The following is a 21,876-nucleotide window of genomic DNA, read 5'->3' on the forward strand; positions in this document are numbered from 1 at the left end:
TCCGTATAACAATTAAAAAACAAACTATATTTTATTAACTAAAAGTCATTATTTGCTAAAAAACTAAAACATATTAATAAATTAAATGTCAAGATTTGAAATATAGTCTATGCTACATAGGTGGAAATATTGGGAAATTTTAAAGTCTTGTCTAGCTTATACAACCTTTTAAATTATGCAATCATAGCTAAATTAAATTTGATCCTCTGTTATAAAACACTATTTCCCATGTAGAAACATTTTTTAATTGTTATACGGAATATTCAGGTTTATAAATTTAAAAAATTTAAAACCTAAAGAAATCAAATAATGTTAAGACAAATTTTAATCAAGTAAGGCTTATTTTAACAAAATTAGAACAGTTAAATATTATTCTGGCATTCAGAAATATATGTTAAACTAGCATTTCAACAACTTAAGAGATTGTAAGAAACCCCAAATACATTGAATATTTATCAAAATATTACAATAGATTGCACAATTGCTCTAGTTGTACATTTTAGCTTAAAATGGCATTTGATCATTATTTTCTGATCATTTTTATTTGACAGCCAAAATACATTGTGTGTGTGTGTGTGTGTGTGTGTGTGTGAATGCAAATTACATTTTATGATTTCTAAAACAGAGATGAAATAAAATCCTTGGCTTTCTTCTTTTTCAATGCAGGCATCCAAGTAGATTAGTGAAATTTTGAGGCCTAGATAATTATTTCAGAAATAGCAAAAATACTGTCCATTCTAGAGAAGTGAATTGTTTGTTCTATTTCTATTAAAGTAGGTCTAGTTAAAGAGCACTAACACACTCCTACTGAGAAGAATTAGAAAGCATGACCAGCTATAAATACTTCCTTTTCACTGTAACAAAGATTTTACCAAACACTAAAGATGGATAAAAAGAATCATAGAGGGAGGATTGAGGCCATTTTCCTTCTAGAATGTTTACACTGTCCTACATACTTGTCTCTGAATTTCCTGAACCGATCAGTGGCAAAGTAGGGACAGAATTTTGTAAAAAGTTTTCAGATGGACTAGAGACATAAAAAAAAAAAAAATACAATTCCATTATTGCGTTGGAATGCTGAGGCACAATGCTGAATGCAAAGTAAATGCTAGTCTGTTACTATGAGTTCAAGTATAAAGAACTGATGCAGTTATGTAGTGTACATGTCACCTTTTAAAAGTCCAGTTGTGAATCAGCTTCTATTCATGTTACTAGATGACTTTGTTGCCTTTTTTAAGAAATTGGGGAAATGTTTTAAAATATAGTCATAAGTCTTATTGATTCTATTGGAATGCTCTTATAAAATTTACTATTTCATTCAATTACTATATTAATCACTTTGCAAATATACAATCAGCCTTTCCTTTGTGTGATTTATTTGATTTGGTCATGTTGTTATGCTGTACATCACTTTTTCCTTTGAATTTTTAAAACATACAGTATTGAACTTATTGATAATATGTTTAACTTACCTATAATTTAGGTATTTACTTTGAAGTTCTGTACTATATTCATGTCTTTATTAAATCAACATAATTGTTGGATCCAGGTAAAATAAAGTAAATAAACAACTAAATAATTAATGAATAAATAGATAAACATCTTAAACTCAATTTCTTGTTCTATAAATTAACAAGAAATATCAGTCCTGAAGGGAGGTTTAAGGAGATTTTTCCCCACATAGATAACAATTTGCCATTTCCTCAGGGGACCCAGCTGGGTGTCCTCTTATTAAATTCTATTCTAACATTATCAACCAGAGAACACCACATGCTGAAGTTGAACAGTTACTCCTTCTAAATTGCCCCCACCAGTGAAGGATGTCTTATGTGACTCTTAGGTGGTTTTATCTGTGACTCCTACTGATGATTTACATTTTTGATATTTCTGCAACTGCTTCAATTTAACTGAAGTTCAGTTAATTTCTTGGGGGGACTCATAGATTTCAGGGAAATGCATGTACCAGTTTATTATAAAGAATATTGTAAACTATATGAAAAATATCATGTATAACGTGAAGTGTGCCTAAAGCTTTGGTGGCCCCTCTGGCATGGCAACTTCTAGAACTTTCCACAATGATCACTCTCTGGAAGCTATGTGAATATTGTCCTTTGAGGATTTTATAGAAACTTCATATAAATCTAGGATAGTTATGTCAAATTTTGATTAAGCAGAAAGACTTATAATATTATTACACCAGTATATTGAATGGAGCAAACCAGCAAGGCTTGACTACTCAAAATCTTCATCATTCCTTTCTTTGTGTTTGGGGCAGGGCTTCTTCTCATGGGCAGATTATCATCTACTACCAAGTCAAAATAAACCAGAAATATGCTTTAGGCAATTTCAAGAGAGAAAACAGATATGATCAGAATTTCAAAAACTTGCTTTATTTAGTTGTTAGGAACCAGGAATCGTGAATGTGGGGTGTGTGTGTGTGTGTGTGTGTGTGTCTGTGTGTGTGTGTGTGTGTGTGTGTGTGTGAAGTCACACTTCCCATAAGTAATGTGCTCGCTAAATAGTTTGGAAAATTGAAAGAAGAGGCATAATAAAAGTTTCACTATTAAAATTAAGCTTCATTGTTTTTTACTATTTTTCATTGAATTTTGTGAATTTAATACAATTCATCTTTATCATAATTAGATCCCCTCCCTTATCTGCATGCCATCTGTAGCCCACAAAACAGAGTTCATTCACTCTCTCATATATGTTAAGGTGTATTGAGTCAAGTTTGTATCCCTAGAAAGTCCCTCAGTGTAAGTTCATTCACGGAAGACTGGCCAGACTCTGTAGCATTACAGTCTAAAGAAAACCAACACTCATACACTCAGAGCATCAGTTGCCAAGAGTTCCTCAGCTAAAGATGGGACTTCTTGTCCATTTCCTCACTTCTATGCTGTTTTACTTTATTTTATTTATTTTTTTCTGGTTTGAGTTTGCGTGGCTCTTGTGCATGCTGTCACCATTGCTATAAGTTCATATGAACAAGTCCTAGACACCGGGAAAACTTTGCTTTTCTTAACTATTTTTCTGCTAGCCCAGCTGGCCTGGAACACACTATGTAGACCAGTTTGGGATCGATGCTACAGAGATCAGCGTTCTTGTGTCTTAAGGGTGCTGGAATTAAAATCATGTACCATCATCCCTCCTCAACCTGGTTAATTCTTAATAAATGTAATATTTTTGTTCTATTTATGGACATAGGCACAGGATTAACTATTTCATGGCTTAATAATTTGCACAAATATACTTAATACAAGTAAATGATTTTAATATTAAAGATAATTATTGTTGAGTACTATTTGTACATACTTCTTGAGAAACACTGAATAGAAAACTAAAATAAAAACAAAATTTACAAATTCAGACTGGAGATGTGGCACAGCAGTTAAGAACACTGGTTGTTCTTGTAGAAGACCCAGGTTTGAATCCTAGCACCCACATGCAGCTAACAACTGTCCTTAACTCCAGTCCCAGGAGATCCATCAGCCTCTTCTGACTTCCGTGGGCATTGCATGACACGGGTTCACTTACCTACGTGTAGGCATAACACTCATTCACGTAAAATATACATAATAAATAGAATTTTTAAAAATGTCAAAGTCAATGCAGGTCAAACATAAGACAGGCATATGATAATATGCAAACCAGAGGCATGATCTTCATCTCAGAACAAAGTGAGTTTTGAAGGTGTGAATACACAGGAAAATTTTGACATTGTGAATATCTTCACATCTCAATATGATGAAAATGATCCTAAGAATTTAATCTTCTCTTCATATATCATATCTTCCCAAGGTTTAGTTTTTAAATCTTTCTACATGTTCAGCAAAGCTCCTCTAGAATTTTCCTGTTTCTTAAGGAAAATTCTCCTGAGACAGTTCTACTTTTCCTATTTCTGCAGAGAAGCAGGGAACCATTTTCATTCTAAAAGTAAAAAAAGATGAATTGCATTTTGAAAACTATTCATTATACCATTTTATTTATCTTATTTTTATTTCACCTCCAAACTCAGCACTTCAGACTTATTTGATGGATAAGCATACAATGGCCTTGATGACTTAGGTTGAGAGAACTATGTGGAAACTACGGTAAAGAGTCATTAGACAATGAAAAAGGGCAAAACAGGGTTTGTGAAAAGAATACATTCATGAACTTTATTTTGAAATTTTCAGTTTCAAATTGTATTTGAGAAGGAGAAACAAGGTGATATAGGTGCAAACTCACACACAAACACACACATACACACACACACAACGGGACACAGACAAGGAGACAGATAAAAAGGAAAGATTCATTATCTTAAGGAACTTGCTTCTGTGTTTGGCAAATTCCTGTTGTTAGGAATGCATTGGTAGGGAAATTACTCAAAGAGGAGTTCAACTTTTATTTTAGTTCATTTCTGAGAGCAGTTTTGAGGAAAAATCTTCATCAGGAGTATAGCAACTTCATAAAGTTTTAAGTGATTGAATGGGACCTATCTAGTGTATAGAGGATAATCTCGTTTAATCATCTATGTTTTACAGGTTTGCCTCATTAAAAACAAATCAAAATGAAATGAACTAAATAAAAACAAATAAAAACTTCATGAAAATATCTAGAAGCATTTCACTAATTATCTGGATATCATGAGTTGTAGTTATAAGAAGAAACATATTCATTATCTCATACCAACTTCTCTACATCTTATAACTTTACAATCAACAACATGTATTCTAACATTAACATACTGCCATATTGCACTTTATAATATGATGCCTATATAGCCATTCCTTTATTCACAGATTAATGTTCTTTTATTTGGGAAAGAATTTCAGTACATTTTTGCATCAGTACATGCTACCATAAATTTTTCACCATGTTAGTCATTAACTCCAGGTTATTATTTACTTAGTGCTGATATTTGAGCTAGTATTAGCATGTATGGAATTTAAAATACTGAATAAACAGTCTCCTATGGCCTTAATGTGTTCTAAGAGTTCATGTGATAGATTATACCCCAATGCAACAGTGCTGAGAGATGAGTTAGGCCTGCAGAAGGCAAAGAGTTCCTGAGAGTTCTGCCTCTCAATTAGATTAATACTACCACAGGGACTGGCTTGGTTTTTGGCTGAAGTAGGTTCCTGATAGAGGAAGCTCAGTCCTTTCATTCCTGTGTGTGTTTACTGTAGTCCTTCTGCTTCTGCCTTGGTGTGTTCCAAAAGGAAATCATTCACCAGATGTGAGCCACAAAACCTTGGATTTCTCAACAACCAGAGTTGAATGAAGTAAATCTTTATTCTTTATAACTTGTGCATTTTCAGTCTTGTGTAGTGGAGCATGGCTGAAGTCTCATTGCTGGGGAAGCAAAGGCAGGAGGTTTGCCAAGAGTGTGAGGTCAATCTGGTCTACATTGCGAACTCTAGATTAGCCAGGGTTTCATCGTGAGACTGTTTCTTAAAGAGCAAACAAGCAACAACAAAATTAGCTACCCAGTTTCAAGTATTGTATTGTAGGATAAAACAGACTGAGATAGTCACTGAATATTGCCCCTTTTATCCACCAATGTAAAGACAGTGATTTTGCTAATATACATAATGCAATTATTAGAAACTATTTTGCTAATATCTAACATAGCCACTATATGATAAGTTCTTTTGTTAGTCCACCTATCAAATGCTACTTCCAGTTTAGTCCCACCGATTCAGAGACTAACACGCTTTTGTCAGGGTCTCATATAGCCCCAGCCCACCTATAACTCACTATTAGATCAGGCTGGCCTCCGTCTCACAGAGATATGCCTTCCTCTGCCTTCTGAGTTCTGAAATTAAAGACATGGCACTACACCTGGCATAACACATTTTTTTAATGTTTTCTTTTCTTTCTTTTTTTGGGTATGTAGGCCTACATGTATACATAGAGAAGAAAACATTTATTTTTCTATAATGATTTTCTTCCATGATTTGTCTGTGCATGATAATATTTTATCTTTACTTTTATGCGTTTTCATTTAAGATACTAATGTTGAAATTAATCAATTTTTTAAATTGTGACACTAGAGCTTTACAATTGGTGAATAATATAATAATATTCCAATATTTTTAAATTCATTTATTAGTTCATTTGGTCTCAGTTAACATAAAATGCCATTGTGTAGAATAATGTCATTGTCTTGTTTCTTACAAATAACAACTTCTTGTTTCTTTACTCTTTGATTGATTGTTTTAAATTCTGAGATATGGGCAGTCCTAATCCAGGTACTAAAGATTTCATGTCTGGGGAGATACTGATTTACAGCTCAGTGGCAAGACACTCTCACCAGTTCTTACCTGGTAGAAGTGACAAGGGTTCCAATGGGACACACTGAACAAAGCACTGATAGAGTTGACTGGGGCTCACACCTACAATTGCACCATTTCACCATTCAAGTCTCAGTCAAGGGTTTGAAGTCTCCTGGGCTACATTCTGAATACCTGTCTAAAGACATTAAACAAATTTTAAAAATTAACTTAAAGTGAACACCTCTCTAGTGAGAAAGATAGTGTTGTCTCAAAATTTATATCTTGAAATCATAATCACATGATGTTAATGAGTGGTAGGACACTTGGGACATGATGAGAATCTTTATGAAATCACTCTTTTACCTGACAAGGATACAGGGGGAAGGGGCCATCTATCAGAAGGGGTCCTTGCCAGATATCAAATCTGTTGGCACATTGATCTTGGTATTGACAAGCTCTGTGATTGTGGTACATAAATATTATATTGCCTGAATTTACATTATTTATTACAGCAGTCCAAATGAAGTAAGGTGAACACTAATGCCAATTTTTGATTTGCAGGTTTTAATTTCATTAGGAATATGTCAAGTATCCATTGAAATGGGACAACATTCTTGATAAAAGAAGAAATGTAGAACTAAAAAATGATGCAGAAGTGGATACATATGTTCATATGTATATATGTGTATATGTGCATTTTATATACTGTTTGAGACGATATCTCCATATGTAGAGAAATAATTTGGTCTTTTGTGGTTGTCAAGTGGCTTCTCTCCTCCAGTTATGGCCACTCTCCTGCTCTCTTAGTTCCCCTGATCAGTCGTCCGGTCCGGACCCCAGGGCTGGTGAGGAGACTGTGTCAGCAGAGCCACATTCAGACACAGGAGACCAGGTTCAGTGACACAGATCTGGTTTATTGCAGAAAGGCACAAGCTTATATAGGGATAGCGGTCCAATCACCACACAGCAAGTAGTTTAAAGGTGAGGTACCCAAGGGTGGTGCACAGTACAGTAAGTAGTTTAAAGGTGAGGTACCCAAGGGTGGTGATTAGGGAGTGGCAAGCTCTAGGCATCAGTCTCATGATCTGCCAATGAGAGCAAAATGTCACAAGGCATTCCTTGTGGCTCCAGTAGTTGGGCCGTTGCCTCAAGCCTGCTGTATGGCTGTCAATAAGACTTTCACCCTAGGCTCAAGCCTGTCTGGTGGTGATTAGGGAGTGGTGAGCTCTAGGCATCAGTCTCATGATCTGCCAATGGGAGCAAAATGTCACAAGGCATTCCTTGTGGCTCCAGCAGTTGGGCCATTGCCTCAGGGCTTTTGTGTGGCTGTCAATAAGACTTTCACCCTAGGCTCAAGTCTGTCTCCCACAGTCTTTAACATGTGATCTTCTTGCCTCAGCTTCTTGAGTGCTGTGCTTATAAGCATGGATAAACGTCTGTACCATTTCATAATTTTTGAAAAGTTTTTATTGAGCTTTTACATTTTCATACACTCCATTTCATGATATTTGATGTCAAATAAGTATAATAAAATTCATAGTTAAATTGTTATTCAGAGATTTGTTTAAAAAACAAACACAATAAAAAGCATTATATTTTTCCTTATTTTAGAAAATTTTGAATTTATTTGTTATATTTTATCTTTTGAAATAAAATATTTGATTGCTTTGGAGGCTGGAGAGATGACTCAGCAGTTAAGAGCACTGGCTGCTTTTACAGAGGACCCAGGTTTCAGTCCCCAGCATCCATATGGTGGGTAACAACTGTCCTAAACTCCAGTTCCAGTGGATCTGGTGCCCTCTTCTCATCTCTGTATGCACTGCACGACGCAGGTGCACATACAGACATGCAGGCAATACACATATATGTAAAAAAATAATATTTTCACATAAATTTAGTTTTATTAATGTTATTTCATAAGTTCTTAGATCTAATGAATCAGTGTTACTGGCCACTGTGAATGGTACTCTGTCTCTAATCCAAAGGGAAATCAGTGTTTAACTGCAAGACTCTAAATTCTTTTTTTAACTGAATATTTCTCTATTTCATATAGAACATCCCAGTCAATCATAATCATGTTTATACCCTCACACTCATCCTCCAATACCCCTGTCACTGTAATTCATACATTCTGTCATTTTTCTTATGGCCTATTGCATTGAGCTAGTGTCCCCAGCCTTCCTTCAGTGCAAGTTCATCCACTGAGGTCTAGTCAGCCTACCTAGAGTCTCTCACTTTTAGAAGATCAACCCTTTCTCACCCAGCAGTAATCAGTTGCTGGTATTAATTCCTGTAAGATTGGGGTCAGCTGGCCATTTCCCCATCTGCACTGGGTTTTTGTCTATTTGAGTTTGCATGGGTCCTGTCCATGCTGACACCATTGCTATAGGTTCATATGAGCAGTGTCCTAGGAATTTGTAGGACTCTATTTCCATATGGCCATGCATCTCCTCCATGGCTCTTACAATCTTTCTGTTCCCTTTACTGCAATGGACCCTGAGCCAGGGACACAGATGGGTGTAATTTAATATAGGAGTCGTGTCCAAGGACCATAACTCTGCAGACTCCTAGTCCCTACACTTTGGTCATTTGAGCCCTTTTTGTGGCTCTGGCCCTCTGTTGCATGAGGAAACTTCATTAATGAGAATTGAGTTATTAGTTACTGTCTTCTTTACCTCTTGTTCTGAGTTCTGTGTGTTGTAGGTAGAGGTTTTATTCTAGATGTGCCACTTAGACTTGGGCAATTTACAGAAAATGTCTGTGTGTGATCAGTGGTGATACTCTCTGTCTGGTACAAAAGAAGCTTCTTTGATGAGTGTTGAATGGAATATTTATCTGTAAATATAAGAATACATATTTCACATATAGAAATTACATTAGTCTAGGGATGTGACAGTTTGAGGGTTTCTCTAAGATCTATGTTGTCCCCAGCCATGTGTATTTGGCTATGTTTACAGTACTACACATGAGTTTCCTCCTATTGACTGGGCTTTTAGTTCAATTATGTAGCTTTTGATGGCCCCATGATAAAAGTGTCACTAATACACAAATGTCACATGCTTTGCATGTTATTGATGTGGTTATTTGGTCTTGAAGCTAGTGTTGGACCATCACTGATAATATCCCTTAGCACCTTGAATAGTGCTATTCATGGCTATGATAGCTCACCTTCAGGAGAAGTGACTTCTAGGTCACTACCAGCTTCATTGTTCCAAATTCTGTGTTCAAAGTATCTTCTGTCTTCAGCATTAGGCTCCTATCCAGTCAAGTATATGTACCTAGATATACTTTTATAAAAATTCATCCACTGGATTCTATTCAGCCTACCTGGAGCAGGTAAGGCCTAGTCTCCCTTACCCAGTAGTAATTAATCACCAAAAGTACCCAGACTAGGGCTGAACCATTACTGATTTCACTTGCTCCACTCTGGGCCCATGTCTGATTGTGTTGGCCTGGGTCCTGCTCTTGATGCTACAAATTCACATGTGCAAGCTTCCAGTGGCCTGAAAGTCCTTTCTTCCCTATCTTCAGGAACCAACCCTGGCTCTTAAAATCTTTCTGCAATGACCCCTGAGCTATTGGTGAAAGAGGTTTGATATAGGAGGCCTATCCAGAGACACATACTCTTACAGTCTCTATTGTCTAAAAGTTGTTCAGTTGTAGCTTTTTGTGTGCATTGTACTCTGTCATATAAGGAAGCTTCACTGCTGAGAGTTGAGGGATGCAGTAGTTTTCCTCTCTACTCTCCCCCATTCTGCTATGTTCCATGAGTCTTAGATGTGGACGTTCCACTATAGATGTCACCTCAAATGTATATTGTCTGTGTCTGACCAGTTGTGGGTTCTGCAGTAGCAGCCATCTGATGCAAAAAGAAGCTTCTTTGATGAGTGATGTACTTCTCTATAAATATAAGGATGTATATTTAGCACATGCTAAGAAATTTTATTTGCCTAGAGATATGACAGTGATAAATATTTCTCTAGGATCTACGACCACTCCGGACATGTGTATTTTGAGGGTGTATTTTGAGAGGGTGTAAATCCAATTATATAGCTGTTCATTACCCTCCAGAAAACAGTGCCACTAGTGCACCAACAGACGTAGTTTGCCATGCTGGTCTTTATGCTAATTAGGCTTTAGGGTTGCAATGAACCACAGTTTGATTTTTCTCCCTTAGCAGTTTGCATAGTATCCTCCAGAATTATGATTGTTAAACTTCATGTAGAAGGCTTCAGGATCAGCTCCTACTCTATTGCTCTAAGTCCTGTGTTCAAAGTATGCCATGTCTTCAGCAGTATGGTCTTATCTTCTAGTTCTGGAAGATAATCAAGAGCTCTGGCAATAGGTTGTGTTATTTTGGTAGTCTCTTTGACCACTCTGATCAACCACTGAAAGTGAAGCCTCTCCTTTTTGGCACTGTTTTCCTTGCCATACAACTGCCATGTATACACATGCACTAATGTTCAGACAACATGTGTGCATTTCTCAGGGGGTTTCAAAGGAAACAAATTTCCTGAGGCTTCTCTAGCACCCAAGATCCATTCATCTCTACTTTCTCTCATCTCCATTTGACCTCCTTCCTTCTTTCCCAGTTCAAGTATCCAATTATACCCCCTACTAATAAGACCTGCCTCCCATCATCCCCCTTTCCTGAGTTCCCTCATACCCCATCGTGGCTGCTTGAATGTACCTCCATCCTCCCCTCCTAGATGAACACTCTCACTCTCCCCACCTCCTTTCTGGTAACAAGTGTTCCCTACTATGACCTTCTTTCTTGTTCTTTCTTTTCCTTTGCCTACATGTTTTCTTTTCATGTATAAGGGGTTTGTGCTACTATCTGCAAATGATGGGATCATATTTCATTTGCTTTTCTGTGTCTGTGTTATTTCACTTAGTATAACAGTCTCTTGTCCCATCCATTTAACTGCAAATTTCATAATTTCATTTTTACTTACTGCTGAGTAGAACTCCATTGTGTAAATGTACCACATTTTCAATATCCACTCCTCAGTTGATGGACATTTAGCTTGTTTCCAGTTCATTACTATTTTGAAGAGAGCATTAACAAACATGGATGTACAGATATTTAAATAGTCAAATGAATACTTTATGCATAACCATAGTGGTATAGCTGGATAGTATTGTAGATTAATTTTTAGTTTTTTTGAGAGTTCTCCACACTGCTTTCCATAATGGTGGCAGAGTTTGCATTCCCACCAGCAGTGAATGAGATTGCCCCCCCACATCCTTGCCAGCATTAATGTTAAATTTTTAAATGTTTTTTACTACATTATTTTAATTACTGAAAATGTTGTGCACTTTTTAAGCTGTTTCTTTGCATCAGAAGGCCTCCAAAGATGGCATGGACTCAGAGCCCTGGGATTCAGTGAGAATTCTCTTCACTTCTTGGTCGGCAAATAGCCCGCCAAAAGGAGCCCAAGCCTCCATACCCTGCTGAGAGCCCAGTGATGGCAGACAGACTGCTGGCACAGACCAATGAGAAAATGACACACTGACTAAAGGGACTTGGGGAGGGAGAAAAGGGAAATATTAGGCCTGCCCCCTCCTTCATTAAACGAGCCTGCAGCACCTCGCCTAGTGCTTGCTTCTACCTGACTCCCGGGGTCTGTGTGTCCTGACTCCTTGCGTTTTGCCACCCTCCCGCCATCAGCAGGGAACCCGATCCAGGTTAGGGTCTTCACAGCTGGCCTGAGGAGAACCCGCAACATTTCTTTGCCATTTTTATTTCTTCATTTGAGAACTCTGTTTAGTTCTATTTCCCAGGTTTTTATTTTTAAATTTATTATTTGTTATTTTTATATTATGTGTATGTGTGTATTGCCTTCATGTAGGTAAGTACACCCATGTTGTGCAATGTCTGCGGAAGTCAGAAGAGGTTGTTGGATTCCCTTGGACTGGAGTTACAGACAGTTGTTAGCTGCTCTATGGGTTCTGGGATTCTAATCTGGGTCTTCTGCAAGAACAGCCAGTGTTCATAACTGCTGGACCATCTCTTCAGCCCCTATTTCCCAGTTTTTATTGGGTCATTTTTTCTTGTTTGTTTCTTTGTTTTTTTTGTCATTTTATTTATTTATTTTTTGTGTTTGTGACCCTATATTGTGTTTCTGTTGTTATAACTTTATTTTATTCTGTAGCCTCTTGAGTATACTTATTCCTATCTTCAATTCTTTGTACTGCTTCAAACATTCTATGTGTGACTGTTTTGGTGAACATGAATTCTTTCAGCCTATTTATGTAATGAAAAGTTTTCTGTTCCCCTTCAACTATGATGGATAGTTTTGATGGATAAAGTATTCAGTGTTGGCATCCATGGACATTTAGAAAATGGGGTACTTTGGTCCAGGTGCTACTGGCTTTCATAGTTTGCATTGAAAATTCAGCTGTAAATATATAACTTGTTTTTCAGCTTTCAGTGCCCTCTCTTTGTTCTGCACATTTAATGTTTTTACTATGTTTTCCCATTCTGGCCATGTCTAATTGGTGCTCTATGTGCATCCTGAATCTGTATATGTGGGTCTTAATTTAAGGAAGTTTTCTTCTACAGTCCTGAAGAAGATCTGGTTAATGTCATTGGCCTGAGATTCTTCTCCCTCCTTTATGCCTATGATGTCTAGATTTGTTTTTTTTCATATTATTCCACATTTACTGTGTATTCCATTCCTAGGCTTTTAAATTTTTTACACAGTCTTAAGGAGGTCAGATCTTCAACTTTTTCATCCAGTCTTGATATTCTGTTTTCCAGTTCATTCATTCAGTTTGTGAGGCTTTTCTCCTGTTGGTTCCAAATGACATTTTGTGTTTTTCGTTTCCATGTTCATTTAGGCTTGGCTTTGCAATATTTCTATCTATCCTGTGAGTTCATTTTTCAAGTCCTGAAATGTTTTTGATATTTCATTAACCTGCATCTTTTTATATTCTTGAGTTTCCATCCAAAGTTTATATCTTTCGTCTTCGAGTTCTTTGAGATGTTTGCTTATGTTTTCTTTAAATATTTTGATCATGTTATGATTTTTCTTCTAAATTCTCTATCCTGGGGTTCCACAGGGTGGCTCTTATTGTATTGTGCTTTTAAAGGATAGTGGTTTTCTTGAGAACATATTTTTTGGAGTTTTTTGTATCATCATTATTATTATTTTTTGTGTGTGTTGCTGTTTGTGTATATGGATTTTCTTTGTTGATTTGTGTCCAGTAGAAACTTCCATTGGCTGTTTGTTTAACTGAATTTTGATTCTGTTTATATTGTTTATGTAACTTTGTTGCTTTTTGCTCAGGTATGAAAAATATATTGGTGTGTGTCTCAGGTTCTTTCAGGGTAGTAGACTGTTCTGAGTAGTTCGTGGGACAGAGTAGCAGGTAGGCTGGTCAGGGTAGTTGGAAGCCTGGCCTGTGTCAGACAGATCAGGAGATAGTGGGATCTATACAAGGGAGTTTAGTTAGTCTTGGTTAGAAAGCCAGTCCAGGGATCTAAGCCAATGAATTGGAGTGGGTCTGGGTCCAAGGCTAGCAGCAGACAGGCTGTGGTTTAAACAGGTTGGAACTGTTGAGGCTACAGAGGAATGGAATATAAACATGGTGTGTGGATCTGACTTACCAGAGTCCTAGGTGGGCCAGTCTGTCAGGCAGGTTGGAAGTCGGTGGAAGTTAGGAAAGAAGAACACCTGAGGTTTAGGTAGGATGAGTTAGGAAGTTAGTCCAGGGATCTGATGCAAAGGAATTGGGTTGGGCTTTATGCAAAGGCTAGCAGAGTGCAGTAGGTTCATAACACAGGTTACTTTAAGCTTTAGAAAAGCTTTTTTGCTAAAGAAATAATCCCAAAATACTTCTAAGAAACAGTATTGTTTTCTAAATAAATACAACCCTGTTTAAAATATAACTTATTAATGTATTTGCAAAAGTGAGATATGGCAGACCCTTCTTATTCGTTCCAAGTTTCAATCCATTGAACTCCAATGTTCAATACTAAATGATTCACTGACAAATCAGCTAAGAATTTTATTCTTTTGCAAATGGAAAATGATGACCACTTATCACAGTCATTGATGACAAGTAAATTATTACTGAACATTTGGATAGGTAAATTGGAATATGGTATATTTTAAGATACAAACAGAAGTTATCCTCCGTGAAGTTTTAAAATGTATTTTTTATAAGAAAAATGTTTTTTATGGGCCAGTCTCATGAAACAATGGACAACATTTAGTCCTTAATATGTTTTAAAATTTTTAGCTTTTTCAAAATACTCCAGATTATGATTTAACTTCAGAAATTTCCCCTCCATTTTCAGTGCCTCAGATTTTGTGGGATTAATTCTGATACAATCTATGCAGTTCCCAAAGAAGTCTTTAGAAAACGTAATGGATCCCTGATTCATTAGTACAAAAACACAAGTGAGTTCTGTCTCTTCTCAATCTTTTCATTCTTTCATTCTGCTAACTGGAGTCATTTCTCAATCTACATGATCAAAGATAGTTGACTTTGCCTCTCTCTGTACATACACCTATTCAAGGAAATAAAGACTGGAGAGATTGGTTTTCACTTTATTAAAGATATTTTATTTATTAAAGATATTAAAATGTAGATATTATAGGGGCTACTCTAACAACTTTCAAAACAGTGTGCTTTTCAATGAAGTGTATTGAATAATAGCCATAGTCAATTTTTTCTTACAAACAGAAATAATGATGAAGACAATAGCCACAAGCATGGCTTCAGTTAAATGAAGTGTACAAAGTAAGACAGAGGCTGAAAACCTAGCAACAGATGCTCAAATGATTATTGAAATTAATACAGGGACTCCAGGAATGAGAAAAGTTTAGTAAATCAACTTATGTCATAATCAAGGAGCTGAATAAAGTGAGGTAAAAATTATTTATTATATCTGAGATGCCAAATTACTTTTGCTATCAGTTTACTAAGAGACAAGGTCACCCAGACTTGGCACAGTGGGTAGGGAAAACAGTGGAGAGTAACTCTGGGAGAAAATTGATCCATGAGTAGAGAAGTATTAATTTGGTAGGCAGCTGGCCTCCACGGTAAATCTAAAGAATTCATTATTTTTCTGGAATTAAAAATAATGTCTCCACATTTTGATCCTTAGTGTGAGATCCAAAATCTCATTCTAGGAAAGAAGATGCGTCAAAGGAGGCCAGGAGTTTGGTGGAAAAAGTCATTTATTGATAAGACATTCTTCATTCATTTCTGTCAAAAGCCACCACAAAGACTGTTAAGCAAGCAGACACTGACAGACATTCAGGCATGGATGAGCAAACACCAGCTGCACAGAGGCAGGCATAGACACACATGTGGACCAGCACTCTAACCACAGGCTTACAGGAAGTTTCACACTGACAGCCTTGCTGGCAAAAGCAAAGGCAAAAGATTCAGGCAATGGCTATGGTTTTTAACCTCAAGATCATATTTATACTAAACCTGCTTATACGTGATATTCCTCCACAACTGTTTTTATAACATATTACATCACTGTTTATATTTGGGGTCCCCAGACATCAGGACTCATAGCCCACCTGAATTAGCCATCTTGTACCATGCCAGATATCCATATATGAGTTAGATTTTCCCAATGTAAACTTCCCTATATGACTTTGTGTTCCCAATACTTCAGAACTAATAACAGAGAATATGTATGGATTTAATAGTTTAAACTTGAAAAGAAAATAACTTAATTTAGTTTATATTTTTTCACAAAACACATTACATACATGAACTGCATGAAATAAATATGAAAAATAAAGGATCTTTTAGGTCTAATATTTGTTACAAGTCAAATCACATATATTCACTCAAGAAAACATATTTAATACTGTATCAAAGACAGATACACAGCAGTAAAATTGAAACCTCTATAATGTTTTTTTCTTTTTTTTTTTTTTTGTTTTTTAGAAGCATTTCATTACAGCTTTAACATACTCAATAATAATTTCCAGGCAAAAATATTTCTCTTTCAAAAGTGGCTATAAAATTTTTAGGTTAACTATCTTCTGTCTCAAGCACTCAGCCTGAGTTTTTGACCCAACACAACACCTTTGGACACAAGTTAAAACTGACAGTAGCAGATGTCAATTACTTACTTCTTCCACAGTTGATGTAAGAATGTAGAACTAAATTTTCACACTAAAGGCACATGTTACCCTGGCAGAATTCAATTTTAATGGCTTCCCAGCTCTCAATAAAAGATGCTATAACTAAAACCTCTAAAGTCCTCCTTCCTGTGTTCCATATTCCTGTGCCCACCATGACTCTCAGTAGTATCCTTCTATCGCTACTTTATTAGTAGCTTAATTTTCTTTCCTCTGACTCTTCATCATGTTAGAGTGTGCTCAGGGACAGGTCACTTGTAATTTTAGGCTTTCTCACCCAAGAACCTGGCCATTTTCCAGTCCTGTGGCAACACCTTTGTGATCAAAGTCATACAATTTTTTTTTAATTTTCCATGAAATCAAAATTTTTTTCTGAACCAACTTACATTTAGTTGAATTAGCAAGTAAAATTATATATTTATATTGTATAACACAATGACTTGATACATTTACAACATGGAATGCCTAAATCAAACAAATTATAATAGTCATTGTCTCATATACTTATTTTTCTCTTTTTTATGGTTGAGAAGATACAAAAGCCTACTCCTTTAACCTTTTAAATTATTTTATTTTACAAAAGTTCTCCATGTGGTCCCATTGGGTCTGGGAGCTCAATATGTCCAGCATTTTGGTTTGAGATTTCCCCTGCCTCTACCTCTGGAGTTATGGGATTAAAGGCACTTGGCAATATCCCTAGCACATTTTAGCCTTTTAAGTATATGATGTGTTATTAACTTTAGTCCCATCATGGTATATTATAGATTTATTGAGCTTATATGTTCTATACAGCTTCAGATTTAAAGTCTTTAATAGGAATCTTCCTTATCTCTTCAGACTTTTCCTCTGGTAGCCATCTTTTTACTCTCTGCCTTTATCAGATCAGCCCTTATAGAGTCCAAATGGAAGTGAGATCACATGGTATTTGTCTTGCTATGCCTGGCTTATTTCAATGAGCATGTTTTCTAGGTTGATCTATATTGTCCCAAGTGACAAGACATCCTTCTTAAGGCTGATTAGCACTCTAATGTGAATATGTGCTATAGCATTTTTATCCTTCCATGCACTGGAAGACACTTTGTCTAATTCTTGGATATCTTGGTAATTGTGAATAATGCACAATAAACAAATAATGCATCTAGTTTATCAGTACACTGAAACTGTACTGCCTGGATACATATCCAAGTGGGACTGATAGATTATTTTAATTTTTGATGACTCTCCATACTGTTTTCCATAATGGCTATATTAATTTCATATCTATTAACAGTGTATATAGATTCCTTTTTAAAAGTTATTTATTTAATAATCACATGATTAGAATAAGCATTTCATTACAACAGCATTGACATTTTCAATAACAATTTCCAGAGCAAAAATGCATCTTTTTCAAAATTTGCTGTAAATTTTTAGGTTCACAGTTGAATTAAGACAGTTATACAATATTGTACTTAGTATAAACCCTATAAGACTTAAAATTGAATGAGGTTTTAAGTTTTAAAATGGATCTCCATTTCATTTTAAAAATATGCTATTTCACACAGAACAATTCATTATTAATGCAACTAACACTTAGATATTTGCACATGCATCTCTAATCTCTACATATCTGTTTATTACTAGTAACAGTCAGTTACTTTCTGAGATCCTTGGCATCTGAGCATGGATAAAAAGTCATCAGTTAGTTTTCAGTGGTAATGGTTTTCACCTCTACTAATTAACCTGAAGCAAATTTTTCTGCTTCTTCCTCAAATATAACCCTTTTTTTATTGATTGATTTTTTAATGTTTTTTTTTTCATACAGATGATCCCAATTTTATTCATCAATAGAGACACATCCCAAATGGCACCCTCCCATAACCTCTCCCCCACCACTGGAGCTCATATACTCTGCATTCCCTGCTACTGTCCACTGTGTTGTCAGTGCCCCCAGCCATTCCCAAGTGCTTGTCCATCCAATGAGTCTAGTCAGCCTTCTTGTTTTAGGAAGAACAGCTCTCCCTCATCTAGCAGCAATCAGTTGCCAACCTTCCTTTAGATAAAATTGGGGTCTGCTGTTCATTTTCCCAGTTCTATGCTGGATTACTGTCTGGGAGTCTCTTGGGCCACCCTGGCCAACTCAAAGGAAAGTATCCCTTGTCTGCCATTGTTTCTTGTTATGTAGCATTTAGTATACACATGGACTTTTAAGAAATTATATTGTCCCCTTCAATTTTGGGTTATACTTTCCTTTTGGGTGTTTAAAAACACACAATTGGCCTAGATAAACCAATTTAATTTTTACTCTTAAGGTCATTTGAGGATCTGTTTCTTAGGGGTCAAATGGGCCTGGGAGGAGCCCCTGGTTCTTTTTTTAACAGTTGCATCTATGTGAAGATAAGTCAAAAGTCCTACTCAACCATGGCTGGCTCGACTTGGAAGCATGGAGGAAGTGTTTCCTCTGTGCTGACCTTCCTCTTCATAGAATGGACACTGGTTCAAGATCATTTGGTGGAGTCTCCATGGCCTTCTCGATCAAGAGGTCAGGTGACTCACCACAGTTATGGGATATTTTGAGAGATGCTCCATAGATCCCTGGAACCCAGTTGACCTTGGAGGGCAATGAGTAAAAACTGTCCTTTAGATCCTTCTGACCAGATAAGCATAGGCTTGAAAATATGCCTGTTAACCATCCAGGAACGTTAGTTCCAGCAATCTGGTACTTTTAATTACCATGTGCTATGTAGATAAAGCTTGGGCAGAGAACAAAGATTATCAGATAAATTTGCCTAGACATATATTATGTTCCTTGAGCTATTTGTATGTATAATTTGTCAAGAGGTTGTTGGACTAATATGATTCCCTCTCTTTTTTTTTTTTTTTTTTTTTTTTAAATTAGCTAGGCATCATTCATCTCTTGTACTGCCTAATACTTCCACCCTGGTTTCTGCATTTAAAGTGCCCCCATTTTTTCCATTTCTACCTTAATAATGCCCTTATGCTATGGTTCCACCTTCATTTTTTGTGCCCAAGTTTCCTTGTGTAACCTTCCCTTCCCCCTCTTAAAATAACCTTATTTTTATCCATATCTGCCTTATTAACACCTGTTTCCAACTCCTCTTTCAGATTCTTTCTTTTCCTTTACTACGCTGGTTCCTTTTCATTATCCTGGTTTTTGTAATTATATCTGGATATATACTCACTTATAAGGATTTGGTGCTAGGATCCACATATTAGGGAGAATATATGTCATTTGTTTTTCTGAGGCTTGTGCTAAAAATTCTACCATAAACTCCTAGAAATGATTAACACTTTCAGGAAAGTGGCAAGTTACAAAATTAAGCTACAAAATTCTTTAGCCTTTCTATACACCAACAACAAGCAATCAGAGAAAGAGTACATGGAAACGCCCACTTTCACAATAGCTGCAAAAAAAAAAAAAAAAACTCCCAGTAAACCTGACCAAAGACATTAAAGACTTCTACAGTGAAAAGTTTAAATCTTTAAAGAAAGAGATTGAAGAAGACATCAGAAGATGGAAGGACCTCCCAATGCTCATGAATTGGAAGAAATAATATTGTGAAAATGACCATCCTATCAAAAGCCATTCATAGATTCAATGCAATGCCAATCAAAATCCCCAAGACATTCTCCAAAAAATCCTAAGACTTATATGGAAGCACAAAAGATGTTGGATAGCCAAAGCAACCATGAGCCCTAAGAGCAGTGCTAGGGGGATTACCATACCAGATTTTAAACTGTATTGCAGAGTTATAGTCATAAAAACAACATGGTACTGGCACAAAAATAGACCCGTAGATTAATGAAACAAAATTTAAGACCCAAATACTAATACATGCAATGCCAGTCACCTGATACTTGACAAAGGGGCCAAGAACATTCACTGGAGGAAAGACAGCATGTTCAACAAATGGTGCTCGCAAAACTCGATATCCACCTGTAGTAGAAGGAAACTAAACCCCCATCTTTCACCTTTCACAAAAGTCAACTCCAAATGGATCAAAGACCTCAATGTGAAGGCTTAAACTCTGTATCTATTAGTAGAAAACATTAACAATAACCTGCAAGATAAAGGTGTAGGAAAGAATTTTCTAAACCGGACATCAATTGGTCAGGAAACAATGTCAAGAATCAACATACGGGACCTCACTAAACTAAAAAGCTCTGTACATCAAAAGAAGAAACCAAGGAAGTGAAGAGAAAACCCACAGAATGGGAGAAAATCCTCACCAGCAGCAACCCTTCTGAAAGAGGTTTAACATCCAGAATATATAACGAAATCAAAAACAAATAATCAAGAATGGAAGCAACACAGTTAAAATATGGGCTAAGGAGCTGAACAGAGAGTTCTGAAGAGAAGAACTAAAGATAGCTAAGAAGTATTTTAAAAGGTGTTCAACATTATTAGTAATTAGGGAAATGCAAATTAAAACCACTTTAAGATTTTTACCTTACCCCAGTCAGACTGGCTATGGTCAAGAGAAAAAATCATAGCAAATCCTGGAGAGGATATGGGGAAAGGGGAATGCTCAAACACTGCTGGTGGGATTGCAAACTTGTTCAACCGCTATGGAAAGTAATGTGGAGAACTCTTTAAAAACTAAAAATGAACCTACTATTTGACCCAGTTATATCGCTCCTTGGCATATACCCAAAGAACTCATCCTATTACAGAGACACTTGTACATTCATGTTTGTTGCTGCTTTTTTCACAATAGCTAAGGTATGAAGAAACCTAAGTGTCCCTCAACTGACAAGTAGATAATGAAACTGTGATTCATTTATATGATGGAGTTATACTCAGAAGTAAAGAAAGATGAAATCATGAAATTTGCAGGTAACTGGAAGGAACTGGAAGCATTATATTAAGTAACGCAGACTCAGAAAAACAATTCTTATAAGTACATTCCTGTTGATTTGTTCATGGACAGCCTTTATTATCTCTGGAAATAGACACGAGATATTAATATGCTGTCTTCAGTCTTTTACGCTAAAGTATTTATGAAAGATAAAATTTTTAGACAGGATTTTTTTTAATGAGGACAATAACATAGACCAATTGATTTGCATTTATAACATAATAGAGCACTAAATAACAAGAAGCACCTAAAGGTTGGTCTGGTCTTCGTGGTTAAATGCTACCCACATTGCCTGTTGAGGTGTCTCCTTCCTTTACTCTTACTGTGCCTGTGTCTGCTCCCAAACATGTTTGCCATTTATTTCACAAAGCCTATTTTTTTCCTTTATTCTCATTAAGCAGAGAGACTATTAATTCAGGATAGAACCTGTAATGAATATTTACATTTTTAACCAATGTCACAAGTTTTCCTAGGCTTATCCATAGGCCATTAATAAAAAATTTACTAATCATTAACAAAGTATTAGTAGATAATAAATTCAGTAGTCAAATTTCAAATACATAATTTTTCCCAGTAAGCTGTGTTTCTTTTAATATATTAGAATGTGTTTGTTTATACTGGCTTAACATTTTTAAACTT

The sequence above is a fragment of the Nannospalax galili genome, unplaced genomic scaffold, assembly GCF_000622305.1.
Source record: "Nannospalax galili isolate Female #2095 unplaced genomic scaffold, S.galili_v1.0 scaffold293, whole genome shotgun sequence".
NCBI classification, from domain to species: domain Eukaryota; kingdom Metazoa; phylum Chordata; class Mammalia; order Rodentia; family Spalacidae; genus Nannospalax; species Nannospalax galili.